This window comes from Eretmochelys imbricata, chromosome 2 (genome assembly GCF_965152235.1).
Source record: "Eretmochelys imbricata isolate rEreImb1 chromosome 2, rEreImb1.hap1, whole genome shotgun sequence".
NCBI lineage: Eukaryota > Metazoa > Chordata > Testudines > Cheloniidae > Eretmochelys > Eretmochelys imbricata.
In genome coordinates, this window is record NC_135573.1 from 246926602 (window position 1) to 246939928 (window position 13327).

Consider the following 13327-nt stretch of genomic DNA (forward strand, 5'->3'; position numbering starts at 1 on the left):
ATTTGACAATCTTCGATCTCAATGGGACACATCATTGCTTTCTGAGCACTGTGAAATGAAGAAAAAAGCTACTACTAATGCTCCCGCTTCTTCTATTATCTTTAATAATGAAAGAATGCTGTCCAAATGTTTCATTTCATTCAGTGGTGGATCAGGGGCCTCTCCTCTCCCCCATCCAAGATTTTTTAGCAGCTGCAGAATCTAAGTTTTGATTTAAAAAATAAATGGTTTCTGGCACTTACACTTGCAGAGAAAATTGACCAAGTGTGAACTGAATGCCAACTGACGCTATGCTCTGCTACACAGAGATATCAGATCAATATCTGCAAGAGAAATCTGAACCACATACTCCCCACATCTTCCACCTTTCATCTCAACGGGCTGTGGACTCCGAAGGGCTATCCGAATGCCAATGTTGTTACCCATTAATTTTTCAGTTGGGGTGGAGTGGACATGAACCTCTCATCTCAGATCCCAGAAGGCATAAGAACAGGAAGCCCATGGAAGAGAGTAGAGAAGCTATTAAAGTTGGTTGGATCTACCCTTGGCCTTAGGGCTGGTCTATCCTGCCAAGCTTTTTCACAACTGCAAAGCCACTTTTTGCAACAAAGCTCTTCAGTGGCAGCGCTTTAATAAAACCATCTTGACGATAGTGATAAGGCTTTTCGCACAAAGGTTTTATCTCCAAAGTGCCCGGGTAAATGCCTTGCTTACTTTTATCGCTGTGATTGGCCTCTGGAGGTGTCCCACAGCTGACCATGGTGGCTCCACACAGCAAACAGTCTCCCGCTTGGAGCACGCGCACGTTTTTGGAGCTGTTGGCACTGTGGAGAAAGGAGGCTGTACAGTCCTAGCTCCACTCCAGCCATAGGAAATTGGATACCTATGGGCAGATTTCTCATGGCTTGTTGGATGAGGGCTATGAATGGGACACTCATCAGTGCCAGATGAAAATAAAGGAAAATAAAATAAAGGTGTACCAGAAGGCAAGGAACACAAACTGTCACTCCGGTACTGCACAGAAGACTTGCCATTTCTGTAAGGAGCTGGACGCTATCCACCTCCACCCCCAAGAGCTCTGTGGATACTCTGGCAAGGCTGGAGGCAGCAGACAGCAGACTCAACCCTGAGGACAAAGTCGTGCACAAGGAGATTGAGTTCAAGGAAAATATGGAGCACACAGCAGGGTTGTTCGGTGGCACAGCAAGTCAGGAACTCTTTTCCACTCCGGAGGGGTCCAGCCAGTCCCAGGACCCCATCTCTGGCATGCATGCTGCAAGAGAGGAGAGCTCTGGTAAGTGGCCTTTTTGAGCTGATGCTGCTTGCTTATATGAGGTAGAGCTGTCTTTTTGCTGGGTATATTCTAGAAGTGGTTGAAGGGATAGAAATGCACAAGATTAGCTGTGTTTATCTGTGCTTCACATTCCCCTGTGCAGCTAAGCAATGTGGTGGAACGGTGTGTTAATCCACACCGAGATTTCATGGGAATCCTCCAGAGAGTTCTCTAGGAAACCTTCCTGGAGGTACTTGCCAATCCTCTGCCGAAGGTTGCTTGGCAGACCTGCTTTGTTCCTTCCCACATTGTAGGAAGCTTTCCCATCCCAATTGGCACTCACTTGTACAGGAACCAAAGTGGCACACAGGCAAGCAGCATAGGGACTGGGTCTGAAGCCCCATGCGTGCAGATGCACCCTTGCATCCTTGTTTACCCTCAGGAGTGAGAGACCAGCTTCAGTGACCCCCACCAGTAGAAAATTGTGGCAGAATTTACAATATGTCCCTAGTCGTCTGCAGTGTTATCCTTAAAAAACCATCTAGACCCTTTGCCCCATCTTGAACGTCCAACCCCTCCCTCCCCAGGCCGAACTCACCACGTTTAGGGTGTTCGCCAAGATGGGTCCTTGCCAAAGGACAGAGAGAAAGTTATTTGTATGTTAAAAGATGTATATTTTACTATAATAATTCAAGGCTCTGTGTGAACTCACAATCATGCTTCTGTGTATTGTTTCTTGTGCTTCGGCAGATGTAGCCTTCCAGGGAAGCCCCTACACACCGACAGAGTGCTTCTGCCAGACAAAGAAGTCACCAAGGCGGAGCAAGAAGGACATGTTCTGAGAGGTGCTCCAATCCTCAGAGGCCAAAAAAAGAGAACGCAGGGAGTGGGGAAAGACTCTGAAGGAAAAAATTAAAATAGAAAGGCAGGACAGAAAGGAGAGTGAGGAGTGCATTGTAAAGGCCAGAAGCAGATGATAAAAGCGATGGAGGAGCAAACAGATGTTGAAGTCCCCAATCATTCTCCAATCAGAACACATGCATACACAACTCCCCTTCCGCTCCCCAACAGCCAATACAAAACTGCTTTCCATGCCCTCCCCAAACTCCTCTCCCATATTCCTTGCAACTTCCTGGAAGTCTCAATACCCCATTCACTCCACCACCTCTTCAGACAGCTTCCTAAATAAGAAGCTGGACTTACACACAATTATGAGAACCTACACTGCCCATACTCTTATCTCCCTTCCCACCAAGCCTTTTGTGTGTGTGTGTGTTGTTAATTGGTATTTAATAAAAACAAACACTCTGAAAGATAACCATTCTTTATATAAAGAGAAAAGGAGTACTTGTGGCACCTTAGAGACTAACAAATTTATTTGAGCATAAGCTTTCGAGTGACCAAAGAGATTGAAGTGTTCTCCGACTGGTTTTTGAATATTATAATCCTTAACCCACCCAGCAATAACATAAAGCGGTGGGACACCACCCTATACTGGAAACCTACTGACCACTATGCCTACCTACATGCCTCCAGCTTTCATCCAGATCACACCACACGATCCATTGTCTACAGCCAAGATCTACGATACAACCGCATTTGCTCCAGCCTCTCAGAGAGACAAACACTTACAAGATCTCTATCAAGCATTCTTACAACTACAGTACCCACCTGCGGAGGTGAAGAAACAGACTGACAGAGCCAGAAGAGTATCCAGAAGTTACCTACTACAGGACAGTCCCAACAAAGAAAATAACAGAACGCTACTAGCCGTCACCTTCAGCCCCCAACTAAAACCTCTCCAACGCATCATCAAGAATCTACCTATCCTGAAGGACGACCCATCACTCTCACAAATCTTGGGAGACAGGCCAGTCCTTGCTTACAGACAGCCCCCCAACCTGAAGCAAATACTCACCAGCAACCACACAACAGAACCACTAACCCAGGAACCTATCCTTGCAACAAAGCCCGTTGCCAACTGTGTCCACATATCTATTCAGGGGACACCATCATAATTACATCAGCCACACTATCAGAGGCTAGTTCACCTGCACATCTACCAGTGTGATATATGCCATCATGTGCCAGCAATGCCCCTCTGCCATGTACATTGGCCAAACTGGACAGTCTCTATGTAAAAGAATAAATGGACACAAATCAGACGTCAAGAATTGTAACATTCAAAAACCAGTCGGAGAACACTTCAATCTCTTTGGTCACTCGATTACAGACCTAAAAGTTGCAATTCTTCAACAAAAAAACTTCAAAAACAGACTCCAACGAGAGACTGCTGAATTGGAATTAATTTGCAAACTGGATACAATTAACTTAGGCTTGAATAAAGATTGGGAGTGGATGTGTCATTACACAAAGTAAAACTATTTCCCCATGTTTATTGCCCCCTACCCCCCCCCCACCACTGGTCCTCAGACATTCTTGTCAACTGCTGGAAATGGCCCACCTTGATTATCACTACAAAAGGTTTTTTCCCCCCTACTCTTCTGCTGGTAATAGCTCACCTTACCTGATCCCTTTTGTTACAGTGTGTATGGTAACACCCATTGTTTCATGTTCTCTATGTATATAAATCTCCCCACTGTATTTTCCACTGCATGCATCCAATGAAGTGAGCTGTAGCTCAGGAAACCTTATGCTCAAATAAATTTGTTAGTCTCTAAGGTGCCACAAGTACTCCTTTTCTTTTTGCGGATTCTGACTAACATGGCTGCTAATCTGAAACCAATCTTTATATGACTCCTACACGTGGTGGTTGCTGTTGGTAGTAATACATAGTGTCAGTCTGATCATTTGCTGGCTGTGTATCCCAGTCAGGAATTATCACAGAAAGGAAAGCAGCAGAATACGGACCCTGTACTTCAGAAAAGCAGACTTCGACTTCCTCAGGGAACTGATGGGCAGGATCCTCTGGGAGGCTACTATGAGGGGAAAGGAGTCCAGGAGAGCTGGCTGTATTTTAAAGAAGCCTTATCAAGGGTGCAGGAACAAACTATCCCGATGTTCAGAAAGAATAGCAAATATGGCAGGCAACCAGCTTGGCTTAACAGAGAAATCTTCTGTGAGCTTAAACACAAAAACAAAGCTTACAAGAAGTGGAAACTTGGACAGATGACTGAGGAGTATAAAAATATTGCTCGAGCATGCAGAGGTGTAAACAGGAAGGCCAAAGCACAATTGGAGTTGTAGCTAGCAAGGGATGTGAAGGGTAACAAGAAGGGTTTCTATAGGTATATTAGCAACAAGAAGAAGGTCAGGGAAAGTGTGGGACCCTTACTAAATTGGGAGGCAATCTAGTGACAGATTATGTGGAAAAAGCCGAAGTCCTCAATGCTTTTTTGCCTCAGTCTTCACAAGGTCAGCTCCCAGACTGCTGCACTGGCCAGCCCAGTATGGTGAGGGAGGTGAGCAGCCCTCAGTGATGAAAGAACAGGTTAAGGACTATTTAGAAAAGCGGGACATACATAATTTCATTGGGCTGGATCTGATGCATCTGAGGGTGCTGATGTGATTGCAAAGCCATTGGCCATTATCTTTGAAAATTCGTGGTGATCAGGGGAGGTCCAGGACGACTGGAAAAAGGCAAATATAGTGCCCATCTTTAGAAAAAGGAAGAAGGAGAATCCGGGGAACTACAAGCTGGTCAGCCTAACCTCAGTCCCTGGAAAAATCATAGAGCAGGTCCTCAAGGAATCCATTTTGAAGCACTTGGAGAAGATGAAGGTGATTAGGAACAGTCAGCATGGATTCACCAAGGATAAGTCATACCTGACCAACCTGATTGCCTTCTGTGATGAGATAACTGGCTCTGTGGATATGGGGTAAGTGGTGGACAGGATATATCTTGACTTTAGCAAAGCTTTTGATATGGTCTGACACAGTATTCTTGCCAGCAAGTTAAAAAAGTGTGGATTGGATGAATAGACTACAAGGTGGATAGAAAGCTGGCTAGATGGTCAGGCTCAATGGGTAGTGATCAATAGCTCGATGTCTAGCTGGCAGCCAGTATCAAGCAGAGTTCCTCAGGGGTCTGTCCTGGGGCTAGTTTTGTTCAACATCTTCATTAATGGTCTGGATAATGGGATGGATTAAACTCAGCAAATTCGTGGATGACACTAAGCTGGGGGGAGAAGTAGATACACTGGAGGGTAGGGATAGGGTCCAGAGTGACTTAGAAAAATTGGAGGATTGGGCGAAAAGAAAGCTGATGAGGTTCAACAAGGACAAGTGCAGAGTCCTGCACTTAGGATAGAAGAATTCCATGCACTGCTACAGGCTGGGAACTGACTGTTCTGCAGAAAAGGACCTGGGGATTACAGTGGATGAGAAGCTGGATATGAGTCAACAGTGTGGCCTTGTTGCCAAGAAGGCTAACGACATATTGGGCTACATCAGTAGAAGCATTGCCAGCAGATCAGGGGAAGTGATTATTCCCCTCTATTTGACACTGGTGAGGCCACATCTGGAGTATTGTGTTCAGTTTTGGGCCCACCACTACAGAAAGGATGTGGACAAATTGGAGAGAGTCCAGTGGAGGGCAGTGAAAATGATTAGGGGGCTGGGGCACATGACTTATGAGGAGAGGCTGAGGGAACTGGGCTTCTTTAGTCTTCAGAAGAGAAGAATGAGGGGGGATTTGATAGCAGCCTTCAACTACCCGAAGAGGGGCTCCAAAGAGGATGGAGCTAGGCTGTTCAAAGTGGTGGCAGATGACAAAACAAGGAGCAATGGTCTCAAGTTGCAGTGGGGGCGGTCTAGGTTGGATATTTGGAAACACTATTTCACTAGGAGGGTGGTGAAGCACTGGAATGGGTTTGTTAGGGAGGTGGTGGAATCTCCATCCTTAGAGGTTTTTAAGGCCCAACTTGACAAATGATGGGATGATTTAGTTGGAGTTGGTCCTGCTTTAAGGAGGGGGTTGGACTAGATGACCTCCTGAGGTCTCTTCCAACCCTAATCTTCTATGATTCATGCAAAGTGGCAAGTTAACAAAGCATAGCAGAGTGCTGTACAGAAAGACACATTACTGGAGCTCATTGTCAGAAGGACAGGTTTCAGAGTAACAGCCGTGTTAATCTGTATTCACAAAAGGAAAAGGAGTACTTGTGGCACCTTAGAGACGAACCAATTTATGCATCCGATGAAGTGAGCTGTAGCTCACGAAAGCTTATGCTCAAATAAATTGGTTTGTCTCTAAGGTGCCACAAGTACTCCTTTTCTTATTGTCAAAGTGTCATCTCAAAGTCTCCCTGGTTTGAATAGCCCCTTGTTGTGTCCTCCCCCAATAGCCCTGGTATCCGGCTGCTCAAAATCAGCTGCCAGGCAATCCACCTCCATGCTCCACCCTGGGAGAAACTTTTTACCCTTAGCCTCACAAATATTATGGAGTGCACAGCAGGCTGGTATTACCGAGGGAATATTTTCTTCATTTAGGTCTAACCTGCCATAAAGGCAGTGCCAGCATGCTTTTAATCTGCCAAAGGAACATTCTATGATCATTGTGTATCTGTTCAGCATATTGTTGAAGCGCTCCTTGCTGCTGTACAGGTTTCCTGTGTAAGACTTCATGAGCTGTGGGAGCAAGGGGTAGGCTAGGTCTCCAAGGATCACTATGGGCATTTCAGCATCCCCCACTGAAATCTTCTGGTCTGGAAAGAAAGTCCCTGCTTGGAGCTTTCTGTACAGGCCAGTGTTCCTGAAGATGTATGCATCATGCACCTTCCCGGACCACACTGTGTTGATGTCAGTGAAACGGCCATGGTGATCCACAAGGGCCTGCAATAGCATAAAGAAGTAGCCCTTTCTATTGAGCACTTTATATTGAGGTACTCTGAAGCAAGATGGTCTGGGGCCAAAATTGGGATATGCGTGCCTTCTATCGCCCCACCACAGTTAGCAAGTTGGGTGGACTTCTGGAGGACAGAACTGATGTGGAGCAGGCAAGAAAGAGAAATGCAGACCAATAGAACCTGAGAGGGAAATGCTATGGAAGGTCATCCATGGATGAATAAAGCTAGAGGACAGAGGCAGAGCAAAAGGAGAGAAGGAGGAAAGAAAATATAAAAGGAAATGGTAATATAACTCACTGGGTAAAAATTTTGATCATATCTTCCTCTAGTAACTGGTCCACCTACTGCTACGAGCTTTAGCAGTGGAAGAGGATTGTGCATTTTGGGGAGGCTGTTACAGTAGATGACAAAAAAGAACCAAAAGAACTGTCACGTGGTATTATGCAAAAATCAGTATATCAAAATTGTTTATATCAAGCTCAACGTATCAGAGTAGCAGCCGTGTTAGTCTGTATTTGCAAAAAGAAAAGGAGTACTTGTGGCACCTTAGAGACTAACACATTTATTTGAGCATAAGCTTTCGTGAGCTACAGCTCACTAATGCATCCAATAAAGTGAACTGTAGCTCACGAAAGCTTATGGTCAAATAAATTTTTTAGTCTCTAAGGTGCCACAAGTACTCCTGTTCTTTAAGCTCAACGTATAACTCCATGGCAGTACAGGACCTCACTATTGTTAGCTATATAACACCCTGTGACCATGCAGACTTTGGAGTCATTGGTAGAGATAACACTTCAAGACTTTCTGCTCTAAAAACATATGACCCTGCTTCAGGGGCTAATGAAGAATCTCTGTAAGGTGTCAGGACTTGTAGCCTCTGTAAACCTGCTCCACTAAAGAGCAGCCCACCTGAGCAGATCTAACTTTCCACCCATGGAAGGGAATGATGCATACACAGTGTTTCCTTTGTGCCAGGGCACAGCCCCGGCACCTCTGGGCTTTGCAGTTCATAGCCCCGGCGCCTCTGGGCTTTCTGCGTCCGTTATGAATGTAAAAAATTTGCTTGAGCCCCGGCACCTCTTTCATTGCAAATTAAGCACTGAGTATACACTACCTAACACACTTCAGTGCCACTAGACCAGTATAAAAATGTATTTGTCCATTTAAACAGTTTTGCTATATGAAGAACACAAACTATAATACAGCTTTCACAAAGATTATATTTTCCAGAAAGGGAGAACCCTCCAGGGGCAGTGTATTTTTGTCCTGATTTTCAAAGGTACCTTCATCTCCCTATGAGATTTGTGAATTTTCAGCACTACTGGAAATCAGGCTACTTGAATCTACTGGCTTCTATCAGTTTGTTGTCACAACCTTAATTTTATTTGTTTGTTTTTTGGGGGGGAGGGGGAAGGTGTATTTAATCACATTAGGTGGCATTGGCACTAACAGAGAATCTTTCCACAACAGCTCTACTTCTGTTTACACTGAAGAAGTCACATTTTTATATGATATGATTAGGACCTTTAAATGGCTGTGCTGAGAATTAGATTAATTCTTCATAAACCCTATCTATAAGGATAATCGCATTCTGTGTATGCTGATATCAGTGTTGCTAATGCATACATACAGTACAGGAACAGATATCCCTCAAGCTGTCTTTACCTTTCCCTGAACAATATAATGGTTTTTCATCTACCAGAGAGAGATCATTAAACTACTACTTTAATAAAAGGAGGACTTGTGGCACCTTAGAGACTAACCAATTTATTTGAGCATAAGTTTTCGTGAACTACAGCTCACTTCATCGGATGCGGATACAGACTAACACGGCTGCTACTCTGAAACCCACTACTTTAATGCAACTGAAGAATTAGAATTGCCTTGCAGGGACATTACTGGCAACTCCAATTTATGATGGGTGCTCAACTTCCAAAAAATATTTCCTCATTTTTTACAGATACTATGCATGTTGATTTTTGTGTGATATATGCCTTGTGTGGGAAAAATCATACTTTTCATTGTATTCTACCTCTTCGCTATGTAAGAAGCATGGCTGTGTGACGGCATCAAGGGGAATTATATGTTACGGTAACGTCTTCCTTTGGGATGGGAGAGTTTTGGCTTCTTTTATGCAGATTTGAAGTTTTCACTTTCTCCTTGCTCCCATTTCTTAACTCTCAGTCTCCATTCTCAAGGTCCTGCAGCTCAATCATTGTCTCTCCAGAGGAGGACTGGATGGGATTTCATTTGCACTTGTTAGTGATCAGGACTTATTCTGTTATATACACATGCACAAACAGTGAAGGAGCACCTACCAATTTAAACAAGTCTTGATTAACATAAATATACATCTGACACGAGAGCAAAATACTTCCCCAAGTATTATCCCAGGAAACAACACCGCCCATGGCCTTTCACAGAATGATTTGGCTACATACATCATCAAATAATAATCATTCTTCTTGAACATCAGCTCCAACAACATGCATAATACAGTCACAAAAACAATATATTCACACAAAATGACATCAACATCAGCAATCACATGGATGACAGAGATTATCTGAATATTAAGTGTGAAGTATAATATACAGTGTGACACTCTATATATCAAAGTAGCACCCTGGACCCCATATTCACTACTGTCATGTGATTATGGTATGTTTTGTACAGAGTATGCCTTGTGAGGTATCATTTAAGAAGTCTTGATTTGGTGAACATTAATATCCTGTTGGAGTGTATGTTCTGTCACCGTATGTGAAATTACGAAGTATTGCTATCTCTGTTACTGAAATACGTTGTGAGGTTGGGAACCCCGCCAGCTAGCCTTTCAGTTGCAACAAAGGAGCAGCCATCACTGGCTAGACAGGTGTTGATGGTTCATCAAGAAAAATCCACTATCGCAGAGGCTTCTCAGGCTATGTCTATACTGGGGCAAAACACACCCCTGACTGACATGAGTTATACCAGCAGAAGCGCCCGTGTGGACAGCTTGTTGGAGGTGATTTAATGATGCCGACGGGAGAGCCCTTTCCTGTCAGCATAGAGCGAAACCTTACAATGGCGCAGCTGTAGCAGTACAGCTGTGCCACTGTAAGGTCTCTAGTGTAGACGCACCCTCAGAGAAGGCACATTTGCAATGGGGCAGCCTAACCCACGTCCCTGCAAGGATCTTTCTAGCAGCTGGAAAATGTATAAAAGAGGGACAGTGACATCATCACTTGGCCTCTCCCCCCACAGCTCAACACCTGGAAGATTGTCTGTAAGTCAAAGACTTTGAACGAGGGAGATTGGTCCAAGGCTGGAAGGGAGTCTACCTGTGAGCCACCTGTAACATCTATTATGGTGAGAGACTGCTTGATTCCAATCTTGCTTAGTTTGATAAAGTTAGAATTTAGATTGCATTTTTATTTTTATGTAACCATCTTTGATCTCTATGCCTACCACTTATAATCACTTCAAATCTATCTTTCTGTAATTAATAAATCTGTTTTATATTTTACCTAAAACAGTGGGGGAGGGGGTGGTTTAAGTGCTCGGGGAATTTTAGCTCAGGTTAACAATGGCTGTTGCACGTCCACTACCCTTTTGTCGGTGTGGTGAACTAATTAATGAGCTTGCACTGTCCAACAGAGTGTTGAGCAGCATAAGATGGTACGTTTCTGAGCGCAAGGCTAGAGGCTGAGGTGATTGGCTGGTACCTCTCTCTGTATGAATCATGAGTGGCTCAGGGAGCATTCATGCAATTTAGCTGGGTGTGGGGCTCCACATGCTGATAGCTTTGTGAGAGACAACCCAGCCTGGAGAGTTAAGGGAGCACAGCGGTTCCCACAGTTCCAGGTTGTACTCCGGGGAACCCATCACATATAGTTATTAGAATTTTATAATATAGTGACTGATGTGACAAAACCTTTACTCAATGAGAAGCCTTTACTCACATGTTAAGGACCCCTTGCATAGGTAAGGGCTTACAGCAGGGGGACTTTAAATGACCTGGAAAGGGTGGGGGTGGAGGGGAAATGGCTTTGTGTCCTTTTTTAATTCTGCACAATGTATAAAGGAAACCAGAAAGATTTTTGTCCTTTAAAAAATGGTTTAATATTAGAAATTCAGGTCTCGGCTGCCCTGAAGAACTCTGTCAACTGTAGAACTAGAAATATTATGAGATAAAGAACTGGACACTGAGCAACTGAGGCTATGTCCTGCTGTTGTAAGGTAAACGGTGTAGCTGCTTTGTCTCTCCCGGTGACAAAATTAAACCACCCCCAACGAGGGTCGGTAGCTTCATCGCGGGGAGAGTGGCTCCCGCCAACAAAGCACTGTCTACACCTGCGCTTTTCTTCATTAAAACTTTTGTCATTCAGGGTGGTGTTTTTTCACACCGCTGAGCAACAAAAGTTTTAAGGAGGAAAGTGCCAGTGCAGACAAAGCCTGAGGCTACACAGCTTTTAGCGACATGGCTGTCTCTCTTCGGCTGTGCCCTTAAACGTCACGCAGCGTAGCTGCTCTTTGTCAGCCCTCCTGCTGACAAAAAACTTCCACTCCCAACTAACAGCGTTTGCACTGTCAGCAGGAGAGCGCTCCTGCTGACAAAGCGCTGTTCACAGTGGTGCTTGTCGCGGCAAAACTTTTGTCTTTTTGTTGTTCAGTTGCCAGCGTAGACCTAGTCTGAGGGCAGGTCTTCACTTGCAACGTTAAAGCGCTGTAGTTGTGGCAGCTGTGCTGGGAGCGAGCTCTCTCAGCGCTAAAACCCCCCCAGCTCCACGGGGGGGCATCGCTCCCAGCGCTGGTGCACTGTCTACACTGGCATTCTACAGCGCTGAGACTTGCAGCACTCGGGGGGTGTTTTTTCACACCCCTGAGGGAGAAAGTTGCAGCAATGTAAAGTGCCAGTGTAGACAAGCCCTGAGAGTCAGCCTATTTAAAGCATTTCTAATGTTTGTTTTTGCTAACACCCAATTAACTGATAAATGCTTAAGAGAAATGAAATCTTTAATAAAGATTCAACCCCTCTCCATCCCTTCAATTAAGATGGGAGAGCATACACATCTCTGATACTACCAAGAAGCCCTCTAGCAAAACCAGTGAAGACCAAATGTGACATTCCTAAAACAGGTTTCAGCGTAGCAGTCGTGTTAGTCTGTATCTGCAAAAAGAAAAGGAGGACTTGTGGCACTTTAGAGACTAACAAATTTATTTGAGCATAAGCTTTCGTAAGCTACAGCTCACTTCATCGGATGCATTACCTCACAAGATTTGGGGAGGGGGGGACGGGACGGGACGACTTTAGTGTTGTGAAAACCCTAAACATTATGATGAAGTAAAAAACCCAACTGAAAAAATGCTTTGCAGGTCACCTAGTTCTTCCCACAGATTATACAACCACCACTGAAACCAATAGGAGATTATTGTATCCTGCTGAGGGAAGATCAGGCCTTTTACTGTTAATTATATTTGGGATTATGTATTTCTTTGAATCTGAATTTGTGGCTTAGTCACATGTTTATGGAACTTATGTCTGCCATGTTTTTATTGCTGTCACTTAAATCTGAAATGAATGAAAACATTAAAGGAGTTGACTCCTAATACAGTATATAAAAAGGAAGGGTGGAATTCAGTTTACATGCCATTCACATGACATTTTCATCTAATATGGCTCAGTCCTATAAAACACATGACTTGTGCCAACAAACGTATAGTAGATTAGAACCCTAAACATTACTGAAGAGCTTTTAATGTCAAGGTCCACCATGAGAGACACGATGGGTGAGGTAATATCTTTTATTGGACCAACTTCCGTTGGTGAGAGAGACAAACTTTCAAGCCACACAAGGCTCTTCTTCAGGTCTGGGAAAGGTACTCCAAGCAAAATGCAAGGTGGAACAGATTTTTTTATCATAAGTAGTTAGCACATATTGTAAGGACCATTCAAGGCAGAGAGGTCCATTAACACCTCTGCGGTCATCAGACAAAAAGAGGCGGCTTATTCGGTTACAGCCAGGTTGTTGTAACAAGGCATAAAGCTAGGGTCTCTGTTCAATCCATGATTTTTTGTGTCTAGCGGAGTAATGAATTTAAGCTCCCAAGCCATCTTTTGAAAGCGTTGTGCAGTATTCAAGGTGTCTCCTTTAGTAAACACACATGTCTTATCAACTAATTAATCCTCACAACACTTCTGTGACAGGTTTCAGAGTAGCAGCCGTGTTAGTCTGTATTTGCAAAAAGAAAAGGAGTACTTGTGGCA